This window comes from Pinus tabuliformis, chromosome 8 (assembly GCF_031772625.1).
Source record: "Pinus tabuliformis cultivar Carrire ecotype Pingquan chromosome 8, CPIR1, whole genome shotgun sequence".
Classification (NCBI taxonomy): domain Eukaryota; kingdom Viridiplantae; phylum Streptophyta; class Pinopsida; order Pinales; family Pinaceae; genus Pinus; species Pinus tabuliformis.
This window is the reverse complement of record NC_142294.1, coordinates 605350491-605368601: the sequence shown is the minus strand read 5'-3', so window position 1 is coordinate 605368601 and position 18111 is coordinate 605350491. Positions and strand designations below refer to the sequence as shown.

At 37.1% G+C, this 18111-nt stretch overlaps 1 pseudogene; it reads left to right on the top strand.

Moving 5' to 3' along the window:
* Positions 1-13653: 13653 nt before the first annotated feature.
* LOC149236948 (uncharacterized) lies at positions 13654-17519 on the top strand (annotated as a pseudogene).
* The last annotated feature ends 592 nt before the right edge of the window (positions 17520-18111 follow it).

Genomic DNA, 18111 nt, shown 5'->3' with positions numbered 1-18111 from the left:
CTTTAAGGATCTTTGGATCCCAGAATTCTGATGGTAGGCCGAAAAGTCTTATCCATATCGGGGCAGCTAACATTTTCTCATTATCTGGGTTGTAGCAGTCTACCCAATCTCTCATGAACAGACCAACGTTGTTCATGAAATAGGGTCCTTCCTCAAAGATCCGATCCCTATCTTCTAGATTGGAAAATATGAATGTAAAAAACCCCTTTGCCCCCAACTTGACTTCCACATGTCCTTTTGGTTTCCACCTCTGTTGGATCCATCTCATAAGATCTTTCTCAGCTGGCCAATATCCTATGAACTTACAGATCAAAGCATAATCTCTCATGTAGCTTCTGTAATTTTCTAATCTATTAGGAGGGATTACAAACCTGGGTTTGTTCGTTGCCCTTGGTAGGCATTTGCTTGGGATTCCTGATCGCCTTTGTGCTCCAGCTTCTGAAGTTTCTCCTTCATTGATTCGTTCTCCATCGCTCTGCCTTTCCTTCCTTGCTTCCCCTATTATTACCGCTTTGTAGGAGGGGATCTCTCCCCTCCCGTGCTCCGTCCCCATCACTTCCAGTCAGCACCCGCAATCTCTGGTTATCGTTTTGTTCTTCTCCAGTGAAAACTGATTTGGTGAGGTCCGCTCTTCTGGGCTTGTCCTGATGCTCAGGACCCTCCCTACCCTGCGCGCCTCCTCTCCTTGACTGAAACCTATCCTGCAAATCCGCTGTCGAGCATCCGGTCTGCCGTCGAAACCCTAGCTCCCCAAGAAGTTGCACATTTTTTCCGTGGCCAAGCATCATTTATTGACTGAGTGATGTTGGTCCAAATAATTTTCATAATGTCTGCTAAGGGCTTATCAAAAGTGAGGTCCTTCTCTAGTGATTTCACCTACTGAGCTAATCCTTTATTCTCCCTCACCTTTTCAACAAAATTGATTTTGGAAAGATCATATTTTTGTTCTAAGGTAATAAATTGTTCTTTTACCTTCTGCAATTCTAAGACTTGGAGCTTCATCTCCTCCATTGAATTTATTAATTCTTCTGTGCTTAAACCTGAAGTACCTGCCTGTGCTGTTCCTACTTCTGTTGTGACCACGGGGACATTTGGTGCCAGAGCTGTTCCAAGTGTTGAGGGGACTGCAGTGGAAACCACTGGAATCACATTTGGAGGCTGAGAGGTTGACTCTCCCTACTTGCTCTTCAATAATTTTTCTAACTCTTTCTCAGTCTCCTTCAACTGTTCATTAAGCTTTAGGACTAAGTCCATAAGCTCTTCTTCAAATTTATTTTTGACAACTTTTGCAGATTGTGGATGTCTTGATGTGGCAATTTTAGCTTCCTTCTCAAGGAAGCTATGTCTTCATCTTTCTTCTTTATCAAAGCCTCGGCTGCCTTTACATCCTTTGGGTTGTGACCCAATCCAATCACCAACTCCTCCAAAGATTTAATTATGTTATCTTTAGCCTGTGAGGAGGCTTTTTCCAGCTATAGTTGGGCAGTTGTATTATTTAAAGAATTTTCCAATCTTTGGGCCATCATGGCTTTACTAGTCAATTTTGAATACACCATTTCCCCTATATGTTTGTGTAACTCAATTGGTCTAGGGGATGATTGTCCTTTGCCATGACCTCAAAATCTGTTTGAAGGTAATCTGCAATTGTTTGAGGATGTTGTACTTTGGGCTTGAAGAAGCTCATTTGCATTTTGCCCCCCTTGATGTCATAGGCTGACATCAACCTTTTCTTATTGGTGGGTGCCATGATTAAATACTGATTGTAGACTTGGATCCTCAATGGCTCATTCTTAGCCTTTATTTCCTTGAATTTATTTTTAATATCTAGGTTGTCATTTCCTGGGGGCCTGAAGGATGACACTTCAGCACTTTGTTGTCTCTCCAGCTCTTGTCTCTGTGAGCTAGAAGGTGTCCCACCTACTGGGAAAGTTTGATGACTGTCTACACCTTCTTTTCTTTGACTATCTGTAGTATCTTCAAAAAATTCCTCTTCTGAATGAGGATTTAGCTTGTGCCTCTTAGCACCAGGCTGTTCTGATGGTCCACTGGCAGGGGTAGCTACTTCCCTGTCTCTCTTTTTGTTATTTTCCTCATTCAGAGGAGTCTGTAAAATTGGGGGCTCTCCAATATTGATATGAGTAGGGTGAGCCTATGTTTGGGCCTGCTTTTGAGAAGTTTCAGGCTGTTTAGACATGGTTGATTGTTCTGTTGCTTGATTGCTAGTCTCTTTTTCCCTTCCCTGTGGTGTTTCTGTTGGTGGTGCACTAGTCTCTAGTGGAAGCCTTTGTGAGGTATCAGCTGTTGAGGCACTGATCCCTGATGCTGACTTTTGAGAAGTCTCAAAATGTACCTGTCCAAAAGAATCCAGGTCAAGTGTTTTTTCAAGATCCTTCATTACATTTTCTATATTGACCTGTTCACTATCTTTTTCTACTAGGGTTCCTTCCCTCCATTCATCCATATTAGCAAATTGCTCAATCTCTGGAACTCTGTGATGCAAGTATGGTGATAGTATGTTTTTCATCCTTCTATCACAGATAAAACTATGAGGGTCATATGGAGTCCAACTAAAACTTTTGTTTAATTTCAGATCATCCTCTAGAATTCGTTCTGCTTCTCTCCATGCTTCTCTAGTGTTGCAGACAATTGGGCCTAAGTGATCCCTGATTTTGAGTTGGGCTTTCTTCTTGGCCTTAGTAAAATGTGTCAAATCTGAGTGTATCATCTGTCTATAGTATTCCAATGCAAACAGTCTCATTGGAACATATTTAGGTAGCTTGAATGGGGAAAGCTCACACCCATATACCCTGATTTCTGTGTGATTTTGGTATAAATACCAATCACCCACTTTGTACTATTTAGAGAGTTGAAGGATCCTTTTGATGTCATCACTTATTCTGGGAGGGGAATTCCCTGTCAGCAAGGTGGTTACTGGGTGGACAAACTGATCAATAAACTCATTATAGGAATAAGGGCAAGCAAAAGTTTTATGGAAGATGGAAGTCCAAAAGATAACAGACCTTGGATTACCCTTGGTATCAAGTTTCTTGACAGAAAATGGGAAATGGTCTGATTGATAGTAGAGGATGAGGTGATATATAAAGGTGGAAAACTTGAAAACCCTTTCATTCTCCAGTCTCATGAACTGGTCATGAATTTTATCAACAATATAAGAGGCATAATCATATTCGATAGTAGCAAGCTATCCTGGGGTAAAAATAGACATCATTACTAGGGTCAATTCATCTACATATTCACTAGTGTTGAATCCCATGACTGCTGGTATCATGTCAACTATGATTTTGCCTGTGTCTCTGAAGAAAACTGACATATAAGGGGGGGATCTTTAGTTTGATATTGTGGCAATATGAAATTCTGGCAGAGGCGAGTGAGCTCATCTTGGGATAATTGAGTTGATTTTTCAAGTAAATTTTCAATGGAAATGGGAGTAAGAGCCTGACTAGGGTGAAATTGCAACATTTCATTGATTGATTCAGCAGTTATTGTAGAAAGCACTATTTGATTGGGGGACATGATTGCTCTGCGAATGGGGTCATAGTTTGCATGGGACTGATGAATTATATCGGGGAAAACATGGACACATGGGAGAAAGTACATTGGGAGATTGGATTCCCATAGTCCCATGACATCATAGCCATTCAAATGGTTATCTTGGTATTGATAGAAGACTTTGAGGTGGTCTTTATCAGTGTTTAGGTCTTTTATTTGGAAATCTTTGTCTGCCAGAGGAAAATAGTCTAAATCACAATGAGGAGTGTTAATGGGAGCAACATTTAGGGCTACCGGAGTTTCCATACTGGTTCTTGTGGGTTTTAGGAGGGAAACTAAGGTTTTTTAGGTGGAAATGATGAAATAGCAGGTCTGGGTACTTGAATTTACAAATGCAAATAGCAGAATTACGACAAATTTTGGTTTTTTGATCAATTTGCAGTGAAAACAAGTATTTGTAGGGTTTTCTAGTCGGGGAATTGGTAAATACCTACTTTTGGGGGATAGGAAACAGAATGCAAGTACTGGGTATAACTGGATGGCTCTAGGCGGCGACGACTATGAAGTTTGGAGCAGGTTGGCGGTTGAAAACTCAAGCTGGTTGACCTCGACGTATTGTTTGCATGGGCATACAGGTTCACAGGATAAAATAATGAAAATTACATTATTTTGTTTTACACACAAAGTCGAGGTTTGGCGGGTTTTGGATGGATGACGTCAATGGGAGAGTGACGTGACGTTTTTGTTGTTTAGTTTAGAGGCGGTAAGCGGTTTATATCGCACCGCTTATGGGGAAGGGGTGGTATTTGGCCTCGAGCCACCAATTCCATAGAGTGATTGACGCATGGCGGAGGCACTGTTCATGAAACCACTTTGTGATCGCACGCTAACACGCGGTCGCAAAGGGTCGTGCGATATGCACGACAGCCGTTGGATCTGGACGCGTTGATCGAATAACTATCGAAGATGAAAGGTGATGGGGGTTTAACAAAGGCGATCCCGATATATTTAAGAGTTTTTAAATCATATCGGGAGTAAAGTGATTGGTCGGGGAGGTTATTAATTAAGCATGAGGGTTAATTAATCCCTTCTTAATATGGCAGGATATATAGAATTTCGGGGTTTTATATAGTTTAAATAATACGAGAATGGGTAGATTTTCATAGGGGATTTATATAATATGGGTTAATAGTTAATATGACTTTATGAAATGGAAAAGCGCTAAGCATAAAACATCTGAAGTGTGTATTTAAACTTAGGCTAAGGTGAAAAGAGGGTTTTTGTGGAAATATTTTAGTTTTCCTAAGTAAAATAGGATTTTACTTAGGAAAAAACTTATCAAGGGAATGAATGATTTTTATGAAGGGATATGATGATTAATGAATGGTCTTAAGTACTTAGGCTTTATAAATTATTGGGCCAAGGGTCCAGCCCTTCCATAAGTCAGAGAAATGCTCTGAGCCCCTCTAATTTGATAGATATGTTCGTACTTAGGGGAAATTAGTGAAAATTTAGGGAAAATGAATAGGGAAGTTAATTATTTGACTTTTCTTTGCTTGAGATGTCTTCAATGTAATACATGCCTTTTCTTAGTGATGAAAGTAAAAAGATTTAAACTTTTAAATTGACCATTATCACACATTATTTTGCAACCAATCATCTACTTACCCTACCTACTTAACCTAGAATTTTTACTTCTTTATTTGGGTGCACTTAGATTGGCAAACCCTTATGAAAGTTTCTTTTCTTTTCTTCTACACTTATTACATCCAAGGGCTCAGATTAAACTATTGAGCTCATTTTTCACTCTACCTGTCTACTTATCTGCCAAGATTACACTGTTTGGTCAAATCTTTATTCTCTATTTCTACAACATGAAATTGAAATATGAACTAGCCAAGCTTAAACTGTTTGACTAATCATGAATTGTGGCATAGATGACAAACTGCACACAATTGTTTATTATGCAAAGTGAAAAAGTAGTGGCATTTAGACCTGCACACTTTCCTTGGCCTTTCTTTTTGTTGGGGTTAATTTTCTTTCATTTTTTGACCATCTTTTATTTCTTTTCACCCTTTGACTTTTCTTTTAGGGTATACCTTCTTTAAATTTTTTAAATTTTTTGATTTTTTGAAAATATGGAAAACCTTTGCAACAAGTAAATGTATGAACATATTATATAGTTCATCAAGTCAATCATGATATATGACACCTATTGGTATAGGTGCATAATACCTTCATTAGCTCCTAGTTCAAACTTGACAAGTTTGGCTTTCGTCCTCTTGATGTATCATTTGCTTCCAAATATTTTGAAGTGGTCAACTTTTGTTGGTCTTCATTTCCACAAATCATATGGAGTTTTGTCACTGTTAGGCCTAAGAATAACTCTATTTTCCAAATATACTGTTGTTTGAGTTGCTTCTCCCTAAAAAGTACATGATACACCAACTTCATCCAACATAGCTCGTGCCATATCTTGGACCACCCTATTTTTCCTCTCCACTACACCATTTTGTTGTGGTGTTCTAGATATGGAGTATTGCCTCTTGATCCCATGATTCTCACAAAAATCATCAAATTATTTGGACATGAACTCACCTCCTTTATCATATCTAAGACACTTTATCTTCAAATCAATCTCATTTTTAACAAGTGTCTTAAAATACGTAAGCTTGTTGAATGCTTCTGATTTTTATTTCATGAGCATGATCAATGTGGCTCTAGTGAAGTCATCAACAAATAATACGAAAAAATATCTCACCTATTGGACTTTGCTTCCTTGTAGGGCCACATCCATTTTCATGCTTTGTTTGCGGTGAACTCGGATTCGAATTGCACTCTTGTTAGTTTCCCAAATTGGCATGACTTGCATGTTGTGCTATCTGGTTTAGCCAACCTTGGTAATCCTCTAACTGCTTTATTCTTGCCAATTTTAACTAAATTATCGAAATTTACATGACCCAATTTTCTATGCCATAACCAATATTCTTCTGTTTTTCTCATTCAACAACTGTATCTGGTTTCATAAAAAATATACATGTTGTTGTCACTTCTAATGGCCTTTTCCACTATCTTTCATGATTTAGCATTTCTGATCTCACACTCTTTAGATCTGTAAATCACCTCATGCCCATTATCACACATTTGACTCACGCTGAGGAGATTATGCTTCAAACCATCAACATAAAGCAAATTTTGAGTTTTGGTCTTCTTGTCCAATCTAACTGGTCCTTTGCCTATGATGGGAACTGCTGAATCATTTACAAATCTGACATTGCCCTTTTCATATTCTTTTAGTTGCAGAAATTTTCTCTTATCACCAGTCATGTGCTTGGAGCAACCACTATCAATCAGCCATTTCTCATGCTGATCATGAGCTATCAAAGCAAGCTCACAAATTTCTTCCTTTTTCTTCCATCTTTTCTCAACTTTCTGTTGATTATATTTCTCTTGAGTGGGTTGCATGAAGGAATTTGGAAGGCTAGATTTGCATTCAATAGCTTTGTGACCAAATTTATTGCATCTAAAACACTCAATCTCATTCATTAGTGGAGCAAAAGAATTATTTCCATTTGCATGCAAAATATTTGGACCTTGAGCAACTCTTGATCTATCAAAATTTCTTCTAGGAAACATCTTTAACCTACAATTTATGGCTTTGTGTCCAAAATTATTACATGCAAAACAATAACCATAAAATAGTGTAGGATACCTAGGATTTTTGTTGCCATGATGGAGAAGTGAAATTTGAGGATCTTGCTTGCTTCACTTGCTGATTTTCTGATTTGATTTCAACTTCATTCTTTTTCTCACTCTTGCTAGTTGCAGCAAAATTTGTTTGATTTTATTTTCCTTTCAAAGCATCTACATAACTGGTACTTGGCTGATATTTGACATTTTGAAGAGGAGGCTTAAACCCCAAACCAGTTTTTGTCCTTCGGTGACCTTTGCATGTTGAGGATATTTTGTAAAGTTTCAAATCCCTTGATAAATTTCTGATTTAGGCATGCTTTAGTTTCTGATTTTGATAGATTGGCCCTTAATGCAACATTTTCCTCCTCAAGTTTAAGACAATTTTCTTTAGATTCTTCTAGTTGATTGGTGAGCACATTCTCCTTCATTTTCTCTTCTTCCAATTCTCTCTTTAAGCAGATGATGTCTTCTTCATGAGTGCATGCAATGGGAGCTCCTCCAATATTTTGCTTCAAATATTCATTTTCTTTCTCCAACTCGGCCAGATTATTTTGTTGAACTACAATTTGTTGCAGAAAATTTTCTTTTAATTTCCTAAGGTCATCCACATGGATCTTCAAAGAATTATTAACCAAAGAGGGTTTATTCCCCTTTAGTTTGCATATTCCTCCTTCAGCGGCTTGTTTTTATTTCTAGCTTTTCTTAGCTCATCAAGTGTAGTAATGAGCTCACCTTCATAATCAATTTCTCCATCCTCAAGATCTGATTCATATTTGGACTCAAGGGCCATAAGAACACATTCATTGTGCTCTTCTTCTTCTGATGAATATTTCTCACTGCTTTCATCTGAAATATCACTTTCTTCTTTGGAGTAGTAACTCCTTCTCTTTTGAGCTTTAGCTTTTCAAAATTTCTGGGTTTTATCCTTGCTCTTCATATCCTTCTTCTTTTCCTCCTTTTTACTTCTTTTGAGTGGACATTTTGCAGAAAAATGTCCAACTTCTCCACATTCGAAACACTTGAAAGGAATCATGCCTTTATACTTTCCAGTACCTCTCTTTAATTTATTGGAAAACTGAGCAAATTATTCATCAGATTCACTACTAGAGTATTCTTCTTCTTCCTTGATTTTCTTTGGAAGTTTCTTGAGATTTTTGGTAACAACCTTGACCTTCTTGGAGGCCTTGAATGTAGCTTCACTAGATTCATATTTCTCTTCAATAATATGCATCTCATAAGTTGTAAGAATTCCAAGCAATTGCTCCATAGTAAGAGTGCTCAAATCAGACATTTCTTCAATAGTAGAAACCTTGGGGTTAAATCTTGCTGGTAAAGACCTCAATATTTTCTGAATAATGAATTCATCTTCAAATTTAAAATCTATGCTCTTGATCAGATTGGTCATTGTTTCAACTCTTCTGAAATATTTTGCAATAGTTACATCTTCCTTCATTTTCAAGCTCTCAAACCTCATCCTATAGTTTTGGAACTTTTCTTTCTTCACTTTTTGATTGCCTTCATAGATATTCTAAAGTTTGTCCCAAATTTCTTTAGCTGATTAGCAATGCATGACTTTTATCATCTCATACTCACTAATTGTTTCAATGACGATATTTATGGCTTTGCCATTCTTTTGATGTTTGCAATATTGTCATTGATGGCAAAGGAGCAACAAGTAAAGGAGGAGCACAAAGAACATCAAGAAAAGGAGCAACAAAGTAGCAGCAGTGCCAGGAGAAACAATAAGGAAAGGAGTAGTAGCAATTTAAGGAGAAGTAAGCAAAAAATTGGTAGCAATGCAAGGAGCAACAACAAGGCAAGGAGCAACAACAATACAAGGAGCAACAAGCAGCAAAAGAAGGCAAAGGAGCAAAAGAAGTAGGAGGATTTTTGATACATAGAACTATTTTGATAATGTTGCAGAGATTACTATATTGAAGAATTTCTGATGTGAAATTGTTGATTAAGCTTAATTGTTGTGTTGCAAAGGCAAGACCCCAAGGCAAAGGAAAATATGTTGCAAGGATTGTTGTGATGCATTAATAATAAATATTGTCATTTGATGTTGGAATTAGGTTGATACATTTAATCATTACATGTGGTTGAAATTAATAATGGATCGATTATGTATTTTTGTGTTCTAATATTCAAGATATGAAGATTTTGAAAATGAATGAGTGGAAGGCAAAGAGTCAAGCCTATTCACTTCATATTCTTATGTGGGATGAAAATATCCATAAAACTGTTTTTACAAAAAATGTGATTTTGGAAGTCATTGAGACGTTAGAGAAAGGGAGAATGTGAGAGAGATTATAGAACTATTATGCATTAGTTACCTAGCACATATGGAGCTGATGCGATGCATATTTTAAGAGAAGAATAGGTAGAAATGAATAGGGAGACATGCAAAATACGACCAGGTAAACCAACACATTTTTTTTCTTGTTTGCATTAGGGGATGGTAGTCTCCTTTCAAGTTGTGTCTTCATAAATATCCAGTTGGACTTGGTTGAGGTAGGAGACTCCTGTGGGTTGTAACCTACATAAAACATATGGGAGTTTCAGCTTCCTTGCATGTTGCAGCTTGCAGAAAATTGATGTAGCAACCTCCTGTAGGTTAGAGCCTACCAAAAATCAGTTGTAATAAGGAGTAGGAGCTTGCCTTTGCATCAAAACAACAATAAAATCGTGGTTTTCTCCCTTTATGAGTTTCCATATATATCTAGTGTCAATATGTGTCATTATTATGTGTTGATATGATGTTTTGGTTTTCTTATTAATTGTTGTTCACATATTCAATCTGTTGGTCATCATTTTTTAAGTTTCGCATGTAATGGCTCAGTTAATGAGATCAATGAATATACTAAATTTATTCAAACCCCTCTCAGTTTAGTCAAGTTTTCATCAAATGGTTTCAGAGCCAGTTCCTTTGGTGTAAGATTAACAACTTGAAGGTAGACCTGGTTAGGTCATGGGCTATCAAAGTGTACCTGTTTTGAGTGCTACAAAATTTTATGAGTGGAGAGATAAGGTGAAGTTTGAACTGATATCTTACGAACCTGTTGTATGGAAACTAGTATTTGATGATTACTGCAAAGACTCTCCCTCTTTGCAAGAAAAACAGTGTAATGCTAAGGAAAAATGTGTCATGCATAACAATCTTCATAATAAGGATCTTGATACAATGATAGATTTAACAAAAGAAATCTGGGATAGATTGAGACTCATGCATGAAGAGGCTAGCAGCAACAATGTAGAGAAAGGAAAGAGAAAGAGGAAGGAGAAAAAACCCTGTCAACAGGAAAGTGAAACCTCTACCTGTATGAATGTGCCTGACTCTCATGAAGAAAAATCAGATGAAAATCAAGCTACGCTTGACTTATCATTGGCTAGTATAGAAGGATTTAAGAATGAAAACAAAGATATGAAGAAGCTGGTGCAGATATGTGATGAGAAAGAACATAAGTACAAGGAGGAAATTGTCAGCCTAAAGACACAACTTGAAGAAGCAAGGAGACTAGAAAAGGTATTGAGTAGTAAATTCAAGGAGAGAGACCTACAATGTAAAAGATTAGAAGGTGAGGTTGATTCAGTTAGAAGTAAGTTAGAAGAAAAGAATAGGTTGTGTAGGCATTTAGAAGAGGACCTTGCCTCCATGAAGAACTCAACAGAGGCAACCATTAATGATGATACTGAAGCAACTCTAGAAGAACCTACAGAAGAAGAGTCTAACAATAGCATGCTTTGTAAATAAAACAAAAACAAGCAACAATATCAAAATCCAATCAATGATTTGAACAAGTTTGGAAGATCTCAAAGGAGATTCTTTTCTCCTTGGAAAAACATGACATGATTTTCTTTCCATGAACATGGACATGTGGCAGTAGATTGTAAGAACAAAAAGAACAAGACTATTCAACAAGACATGCAAAAAGAAAGAAGATATTGTCCAACAAGAAAACAAATGATAACACCAGCAACCGGGTACATACACTTTTACTATGGTTATTGTTATATGTGTCATGAATTTGGACATAAAGCGGTTCAATGCAAAGTGTATATGAAGAAAAACATGAACGCAAAAAGAAACACATTATTTTCTCTATTTTTTGGCCACACAAGATGTTTTGTGTGTAATAATCTTGGCCACAAAGCCAAGGATTGTAAGCTTCCATATATTCTAAAGAACACTAGACAAAATATGGAAGCAAATTCAAGAAGAGAGAAATATGAAAGAAATGCAAACAAGAGAAAGCAAAATCTATAAAAGTGTGGAAGAGGAAGAGAAAGGAACAACTTGTTACTTCAATGACATAATGAACTCATCATGGTATCAGGGGGAGCTGCTCTAAGCATCAAGACAACCATCCAAACAATATTAGAAGAGAAGCAACATCTTATGGGGAGAGCAACCCATAAAATGTGAGAAGATAATAAGCATGGTGAGATCATAGTTGGCATGGAAAATGTTAAGAAAACAAATACATATACATGCAGAGGCAACAATGAAATAAATAAAAGTGAGAAATCCATAGGAGGAGTAGCAATATCATGAGGACAAAACTAATCTTGTTGAGGAAGATTTCAAAGACTGCAGTGATGACCATGAAGCAATCGAGCCAGATGGGATGGAAAAGATGGCTCATCATAAAAACTCATAGAGGAAAATCCATGGCCCAAAAATAGAAACAAGAAGAACCTGCTGAAAGCAAGGGGCACCTGAGAATGAGGTTCATAAGAAGGCCAACATAGATAAAGCATCTGATGAGAAGCATAGGTAATTTGGGTATGATACTAATGTGAAGGAAACTACACTTACTCAAGATTTACAAAGAAAGGTAGGAGTCTCTAAACCTCAAAAAATTTGTGGAGATCAAGAGAGTGCTAACATTGAGTATCCTACACAGGAAAAACTAAATGTAAAAGGTGTGTAAAAGAAAGTCACCAGAAGGCCATGTTTTCATGTAGAACTGCTATAAGAAGAGATATTAAGAAGTCTTCAATGAGAGGAAGAAAGTCTACAATCAATGGGGTTGACCAAAATGTTGTAGCAGAGAAAGAGTGCAAGGGCCTTGCTCATGAAGATAAGAAAATTTCTCATGTAGATAAAAGTGGAGCACTAGGAGTCATTCTCAAGGAAGAGAATGCACCTATTGTGGATACAAAAGCTGCATAAATGTCAAGAGAAACAATCATAATCCAGACACTGTCAAGTCAGTGTGATGAATATGAAAATAAGCCTAAAAAAACTGCTGAGGATACTACTTCTGTGAAAGTTGGCCACCATATGGATGAGAGAACAAATATAGAGGATGAAGAGGAAACAGATGCAACTACCACTGAGAAACTGGTTTTAGTACCCATGGATGAGGAGAAAATTTTCAAGGAAGATGTAGTTGAAATAGAAGAAACTAAAATTCATGTTGAAGAGCAACTAATCATCAAACAAGTAGCACCCTTAGATAAATACACGTATGAAGGACTACTTGGAGATCTAAAGTATCTGGAAAAAGACTCATAACTGTCAATTGACGGTGGGAATTACTTTAAACAACACCATTTTGTGATTGAAGTGCCCTAAAACATTCAAGTTGAAGACAGGCTTGACAGTTTATCATTGACACAACAAAAATAAAATGTAGAAACTCAAAAGTTTGAGATTTTATCACATGTTAAATACTCTGACACTGAAAAATAAAATAAGAATAATAATAATAATAATCCTCTATTGGGTTTGAAGAAGGAAGCCCAGTTAAGGAGAGCTTGGAAAATTTTCCTGCTGAATTTGGATTAGGTGCGCTAGAAGTTCATGAACTAGAAGCTCATATTCAAGCAACAGATATTGCATCTCTAAATCTTGAGAATGTGGAAGCACAAGAATATGAATTTTTGGTTCATGTTGAGCATACTAAACAGGAATATTGAAGAGAGATATAGACTCGAGGGACATTGCCTGGTCGACTGGTCTATTATCATTTCAAGATATTCTCTATACACTCTACAAAAATTTCTCTAGATCTCGCAATAGGGTAAATATTAATTTCATGGAGGCATTGTCGTAGCAACCAGAGACTGTGCAACATAGGAAAATAATTAGTTTTAAATACACATGCTAATAAATGGTAGTTCCAAGAGAACTAAACAATATGATATGAAATATATGGTTCTGTAGTTGGAGATGCACGACATAGATTTAAACTTGTTATGAAAATCACATATAATTATCACCCATAACAAGTCGTGGTTCAGGCAAAATGATTGAGCTGAATTTCTGGGAAAGAAAGAGTCGAGATTACAAAGACTATGTTAATCGTGATGGGGTTGTCACTCTTTTCCGACAACTTTTCCAAGACAATGAGAGCCATGGAAAGAATTAAAATGAAGATGAATGAAGAAAAAAACCTATTCCAAGGATTTATTATTCAAAAAATATATATTCCCAGTCATACTATGGAGCGTAAACTGCAGTTTCTTACAGTGTGTCAGATGTGCAAAGTATAAATATCAAATCTCATGACAGTTCATTCAATACGTAATGAAATACTAACAATAGAGCTTTTTTTTAGGCCGAGTGCATGATTATGAAGAGCTTAGTTAATTAGGTTGGAGCGTTATGGAACATTATGAATGTCGAACGTTAATGTCAGACTATACATTGGACCAACCTTATCTATGCCAACGAAAATTTGTAATCAAATGTGCCATAAATAATAGTCTGAGAGGTGTGACCATATGACAGATGCCTTAGAGGTATGATAATGAAATGATAGTGCAATGATAGTGAAAATCTGAGCATGCAGTGATAGAATTACAGTGCGAACATGTGGCAGATTATGCCAAGGAAATGGATGAGAGGATTGTGTCGATTGCAAAGTATGTGTGATGGGCATTAAAGGAAAACTGAAAAATTGAATGTTACTCTACCTACCAAATCTGAAACCTTATGACAATTCCAGGGTATGCATTATGTAACTTTCACTATCTTCATCATGCAAGAACAGATGACAGTAGATGTCAGACCAGGGAAATGGTCGTTGAAGAAACATCCATGAATTGGTATTAATTGATATGCCTACGCTGCAATGAGATGAATTGGTATGCCTGAGACTCCATGGCCTGGCTTAAAAATGAGGTTTTTGATGTCAAGTTGTTCATAAAAGTGGTGATCCCATGAGTCGTTCTTTCATAAGGCCCTGACATCAGGCTTTGCAACAAGCCAACTGTGTGAGATTCACGTGTACCTTCCTCAAGATTCACATTGTTATACAACAACTTCTTATTCCTACTATAACACCGTCAACCTGTATGATACTACAAAAGCATCTATTATGTTCTCATACTAACAAGTATTTTGATGCTAGATGAAATCATTTTTCGGTAAAATAATCCTCAAGTGCTCATATTCAATATATAGTTGCATGAATGATTATTCATCAGACCACATAGTAAGTATGCAATCCATCCATAATATTTCATTTAAGCATGATCATGAATAATGTACAAAAAAAAATAAGGCAATGTGAGTGGTCGTTATCGATGACTTCCTTGATTACAGAGTACATGGTATCTCTTACATGGGGTTCCAGAAAGCTGGGTTTAGTGCACCTTTCTCTTTGTTTGGACTTGGTCTCTTGCTCATGGACACAGCATTATAGTAAGCTAAGATTTTCTCTAGCTATTATCCCTCTATGTGTGCCTGATCATCCATTCATAAATATCGGTCTAAATAATGTTAGTCGAATCTATCAATGCATGCATTTATTACGTACAATCCCAAATCCAGACTAGAAAGAATTCTCGATTGCATTTTGGCTGGAGTTGAAAGAAGTCATGCAGAAGTTTAACATTGTGTTGACCCAGAAAGTAGAGAATGCATTCCATCCACCAAGCTAACAACATCCATGTTTTATGACCGTTGTGAATAATCTTTATAGGAATTCATGGAAGCCCTACGAATGTTGGGATTGGCAGTTGTAGAATCATTTAATACATTCATGCAGTGTTTGAACATTGAAGTACTGTGTAAGACAGACTACGTGAGGCAGGAATAGAAGGCGAAAGAAAAGGAGGGTTGGCCATCACAAGTAGCATGAAACACTGGGGATTATTTAATTTTGTGGTAGTCTTATCTATTTACAGTTGGAATTTAGAAGTGGTTGAATGTGAGGCATTCAAAGATGATCTAGGGAACCCTCAGTGCAATCACAACGTGTTTGAGGATATCTAAGAAAACATCAAGCATGAGATGCACCAAATGCTGCACTCCAGAGTTGAGGTTCCTTTTAGGGTTCCACTTGAAGTTAATATTGTACTGGTTGGATTCAATGGTGATGGTGGCTATAGGTACTCTTTGGATGTGCGCATGCTAGGGGAGTTTACAAGAAGAAGCTTTCGCTCACACCATCCTGCATGCCTAGAGACTACTTTACCACGCGATATTGAAAATGATCTTCAATATAACATCATTCCTATTGGTAAACCTGAGCTTATAGCATTTAAACAAGCATTGAATAGCGCGATGGATCCTGCTCGTTCAGTAAGGGAGAGCGAATATGGAAAAGAGGTAATGTTGTTTGAACGTAAAGCAACGATTGTAGAACCAACTTTCCAAATACTGTACACCTATTTTTTTTACTTTGAAGATGCTTCATATTCTACTGCAGAAATAAAAGGACCTGTGCCAAATGCAATATTCATTCTAAACTTTGATAAGGTTTGGATGGATCCTAGGAACAAAGAAGTTGATCTTGAGGCTTTAAAGTACGCGAAAATTGAAGAACTTACACTTGAAAAAATGAAGCAGCAAGAAGGAAATTACATTTACTGGTATCACTATGGTGGAGGGGGGGCATCGCAAGTATGGTTGGGTTTAGGAAGATATGATGTCATAGATCTGTTTGTTGGTCCATGCACATATGGAAAGATAGAAACAGAGGAAGGTAGTGTAAGTTACAAGATGATTCCAAGGTTGTTGTATATTCTTTTTCCAAGAGGCCAGGGTCTTGTTAGTCCTAGTTCCACTGTTGAGCTCTTCACAAGACAACTTGGAGCTCTCATTTCTACAACTATTGAGCATGTTCTAGCTCCAGATGTTAGGTTTGAGACCGTTGATTTGGCCAGTCAGTTACTTGTTCCTATTATAGTGTTCCAAAACCACAATCATTACAATATTTTTGAAGAAGGCCACAACTATAGTATTGATATGAAGGCCATTGAGATGGAGGTTAAAAATATGGTTCATGCTAGACAAGAGGTTATTGTTGATGGGGTCCCTGCAGCCTTCATCGCCATGAGAAGTTAGCAATTTTTGTGTGAAAATATCTACGCAGTCATTCTCTCCATGAAAAAAATACAAATGGTCTTTTTCACATCCGGACTATAACATATCTAGATTGTTCTATTATCAAAGAAGAAATGGAGCATTCTGCAAATGTTCTAACAGCTGGCTTGCTTGAAGTTATAGATCCTTCTCTTTCAAGTATATTTTTCCTAAGACATACGTGGATGTCAGAGTCAACTAATTCTAAGGATTATGTTATAAAACCTAGACCTATTTGGGTAACTTACAGATCTAAATATAGTAAGGACAAAAGAGAGAAAGGGAACAAAAATAGGACATATGGAAACGTGTAATTCTGGTGTTTGTGTTGTCTCTAGCTGGTATAGATCCTGAGCTATTGATGGAAGGTGAAAGTCAAGTATGGACCAACAATGATGTTATAATTGTTCTTCAACATGAGAATAATCAAATACCCCTCAGTTATGTCTCAGAAACTGAGAAAATATATGTTGTTCCACAACTAGCACAACGCCACATTTTAGCTGGATTAGCATCAATTGTTGGTGGATTGGCTGCACCTTATGAAAAAACTTCCCATATACATCATAGGCCAATTTCCAACTCGCTATGGGAAACTGGTTATCATCCATTTGGTCCCTTCTTGAATGTAACACAAATTAGCCAGATGCTTTGTGATACTGCATTACGGAACATGATCTATGCACGTGTTGATGCAACACTACATAAAATTTGTGACACAATAGAGGTAGTCCAGTCCTTTACAAATGATCATTTGAAAACACCACTTGGGGAGCCAGTGAAAGGCCAATGAAAGAAGTCAAATGCAGAGTTGTGGCTTGATAAGTTCTACAAGAAGACAACCAGCTTACCAGAACCTTTCCCACATGAACTTGTCGAGCGCCTAGAACAATTTCTTGATAATCTGGAAGAGCAGTTTGTGGGTCTAGTTGGACTGTTGTATAACCATATTTTTTATGATGCTCATAAGAATTCCTCTGAAATATTTCAAAAATAAAATATTTACCCAACACGTATTTGGAGCAATGTTTCTGGAGGAACATTCATTCGATATGGAGAATCTCTAATAAACCATCAGGAGTAGCATTAGGTCAATGATGCAGAACAATACATTGCAAGTTTTAAAGCATTAAAACAATGATGACAGCTACACTGGGGACTCTTTTACAGGCTACAATTCATCTATAACCCCTTGCCATTGATGTCAAAGGGGGAGGTAAGCAGAGGTTATGGGCAGCAATGAGAAATATCTTTTAGAATAAGTAGAGATTATGGGCAGAAATAAGAAATATATTTTAAAACAAAAGGGGGAGGAAGAATGTGTTTCCATCAATGCCAAAGGGGGAGACTATTGGAAATATTTTCGTTGATGGAAAAGGAGCAGCACAAAGAACAACAAGCAAAGGAGAAAAAAGGTAGTAGCAATGCAAGGAGCAATAATAAGGCCAGAAGTAGCAGCAATGCAAGGAGCAACAAGCAGCAAAGTAGTAGTAGTGCTAGGAGAAGCAACAAGGCAGGGAGCAACAACAATACAAGGAGCAGCAAAATAAGGAAAATGAGCAGAAGAAGGAGGAGTTGTGATACATTAA